This window comes from Bidens hawaiensis, unplaced genomic scaffold, assembly GCF_021521415.1.
Source record: "Bidens hawaiensis isolate Kalapana, Puna unplaced genomic scaffold, B.hawaiensis_p1.1 tig00001179_1, whole genome shotgun sequence".
NCBI classification, from domain to species: Eukaryota; Viridiplantae; Streptophyta; class Magnoliopsida; order Asterales; family Asteraceae; genus Bidens; species Bidens hawaiensis.
In genome coordinates, this window is record NW_027491068.1 from 3847995 (window position 1) to 3851514 (window position 3520).

The following is a 3520-nucleotide window of genomic DNA, read 5'->3' on the forward strand; positions in this document are numbered from 1 at the left end:
TTTTGTCATTGTCTTCATGAATTTTTTTTCCATTATATTTAACATACTTGTTTTTTTTCTACCGTTATAAAAAATTGATGTTGCATTACCATTCTTATTGTTATAGCATGGTGTTGCCTTTGTGAAGATGTTATCAATCAAAGAAAACGAAGCGACTGAAAAGAAGTATAATGGCTATGTAAGTTCCCTTGATGGGATAAACTCCTTTTAACAACTATAAGGCAAAAATATAACATACCAAGATATTGGTATCATCTATTTTGTTCCAATATTGTAATGAAAGCTCATGATTTTCCAAAAGCATCTCAACGGTTAGGTAGGCTACTCAATTTGAAGGTTGATTGTGGTATATGATATCATGCTAGGTGTTTTGTAGCATTCTCGTATGTTTAAACGAGGATTCAACCTGTTGATTTCATGAATCATTATATTGTTTTTGACTAATGATGATGAACCCATTTATTGAGTGTAAACTAGTTAGTGTACTTCTTCGGTCTTTAGTTTTTTCAAACGATGTTCAAAGGAGTCAGACATTCTAATAAATTACCTAAGCTCAAACTGCTTAGGGTTCTTTTTAGTTTGAAACTGATAAGTTTGTTTGTATCTTATAGGTATGATAAATGAAAAGGAATCATGCCAGACGAGTGCACACGAGCAAAGTTGTAACTTGTAACAAAATGGCAAGATACGCATTCTGAGAAAGAATCCATGAAGATGCGTCAAGAGGAACTTCAGAAGACCACAAATCGGTGACGAATCAAAGATACATATTATAAATTTTCATATAACGAATCAAAGGTTTGTGGCACAATCTCTTAAATTTGATTGTTTATGCTTATATATTAAAGTGGGGACAGTACTATGAAAACATATCTCTTTTGGTCACTAATCCCACAGTTAGTTTCACCACTATTTACCTATTTGCCCTTCTTTAACAAACATGTATTTAATACTAAAATTAATGATTTACACTGATAGAGTTAAGAAGGCAGTGGATGAGAAGACATGCAATGCTCTTCTTCTTAAGGTACATGAGTAACATGAGTGATTACTATCATATTATTGATGGCTCATTTTAGAAATTAGTTGATTTTTTAAGGTTAACCAAATTGGCCCATTACCGAGAGTATTGAAGCTGTAAAAATGTCTAAACATGCTGGTTGGGGTGTCATGACCGGTCACCGCAGGTATAGAAATCGTAGATGAGGCAATTTTAATTATTAATAATCATTCATCTCATCAAACATATACTATATTGAATGACTAACTAATTCTGTTATATGTTATCTGATTTATTTCTTTTGTTCACTTAATAACAATAATTGTCTTGTTGCAAGCAGGTAGCAAAGATGCACAAAGATAATTAATCCAAACACTGAAGATGCCATATATGTTGCCAAGGTTGTATTTTGATACCTTTCTTTCATTCCATTGTCGGGTTGATTGTTACTATCTATTCTATAAACATTCGCTCAACACTCTGTTTTACAAATCTATAGTTTGTTGTTGGTACCCACTATGAAAGGACTCACAGCCATACGCTCCCACCTGCAGCTATAGTGATGGCATCCACCATGTGTGTTGTAGAAACCATGTTGCTCTCGGGTTCAAAGTCAAGTGCAGATGGTTTCATGAACTCGAATCAAATGTTCCGGATGACCCCAAGACCAAAAGTTATTTTTTAGTTGATGAAAATAGGCACGGACGTGTGTAATAGTGACCGTTGATGGTGCTTTGGCAGTCACTGACCCGGTCAAACCGAGGCTGTACACGTGATGCAAGACGAACAGCCTTAGCAGATGCAGTGATGGCCTACACCATGTATGTTGCAGCAACCATGTTGCTCTCGGGTTCAATGTCAAATGCAGATAGTTTCATGAACCCGAATCTAATGTTCCGGTTGACCCCAAGACTGAAAGTTAGTTTTCAGATGAGAACGGGCACGGGCGTGTGTAATTGTGGTGGTTGATGGTGCTTTGGCAGTCACAGGTCCGGTCAATCTGAGGCTGCACACGCGATTTTTCTTTTTTTTTTTGTTAGCTTTGTTAATATTGAGCATCTTTGATAGAATTTTTGTATGATTTGTGTTGCATCTATATATGATTTGTAAATATTTTTTTTTATATATTTATTCTTTTAATAGTTCTTTTTTACAAAGAAATTGTGACTGCAATGCAACCAGAAAATAGTAAGCATAGGGGAACAGTTGCTAACAAGTGGTAGCAAGATTGCAACTGCTGGAGTGGTCGCAAGATCTGCGACTACAGCATCAGTCGCAACTATTGCGACGGCAGCAGTGGTATCAACTTTTGAGACGGCAGTAGTAGTAGCAACTTTTGCTACGGAAAGCAGTGGTAGCAAATTTTGCGACGGAAAGCACTGGTGGCAACTTTTGCGACGGCATCATTGGTCGCAATTTCTGCGACTGCTTGTCCGTTGCAAATGTAATAGCGGTCGCAAAACAATCGCAAAAGAGCATTTGCGACGTGTATTTTGCCAACTGCAGTTTTCGTTGCAAAGAGGTCGCAACAGAGCAATTGCGACCATTTTGCGACGGAACTTGTAGTCGCAAATGCTCAGTTTTCTAGTAGTGCTACTGGCTTTCTTTTTGACCAAATTGGCTATTTAAGGATTTCTACGGTTCTGCCCGCGTGGTGCGAGAATCCAACTCATTTAAGTGTAAAATAACTAATAAGCCGAACCAAAGCCAGGCTCGTATAATCTCAACCTTGAACAACTCATTTAACCTCTGATAGATAACTAATTAGGTGCAAAATATAAGACGAGTTGATTACAAGAAGACTTTCTTTACACTCATCTAAGCATTACTCGATTATATATTAGAAGAAAAGAATTTTCCTAGCACCATGGAGATTATGGGTTAAAAAAATTTATCCTCTGCTCTGCTGTATCATCCATACTCGTTAGTGGTCACACACCAAGAAGCTGATTATCGAATGTGGAGTTAGACAAGGCCGGCGAATGATTATTTCATTTCCTCTCCTTTTTATTTATTTGGGCATGGTACCATTGACTACTAAATGCATGAGTTTAACTAAGACCCTTTTTCTCGAGGCAAAATAACTCTTATTAAGACCACATGTAGTGGTTACTCATCATATAGGGGCATTTTCTGACATGTGTCGTCATGTTAGTAATGGATGGTTTTTTAAAAAATGGTGTAATGGTAAAAATTGCCCCATAACCCCCTTTCAATAATTAGACAATTATTACTTTTTTAAATATAAATAAATATATTAATTACAAGACAAAAAATTGTGATTGGCAAACCCTCCTGCTACCATCCTTGTAAGCCAGCCGAAAACGAGACCAAAACGAGCCGGGGGCGGTGTGCCTGACGTTTTGGCCTCATTTCCATCTCCACAATGGCACCACTACGCGTGATATAAGGCCTTTTTTTCATAAGCCTCCCGGTTTATTATTGTTTTTTTTTAATCTATTTTTGAAGCTCCTTTACATGTCATTGAATCTTTAAAAGTATTCAGGGAAGATTCCTTTA

At 36.8% G+C, this 3520-nt stretch overlaps 1 long non-coding RNA gene across 1 annotated transcript; it reads left to right on the top strand.

Annotated features, from left to right (window-relative positions):
* Window positions 1–780: 780 nt before the first annotated feature.
* LOC143562958 (uncharacterized) lies at window positions 781–1999 on the top strand. The gene is made up of 3 exons (XR_013140582.1): window positions 781–1187; window positions 1341–1401; window positions 1500–1999. It is a non-coding gene; the product is annotated as an uncharacterized LOC143562958 (long non-coding RNA).
* The last annotated feature ends 1521 nt before the right edge of the window (window positions 2000–3520 follow it).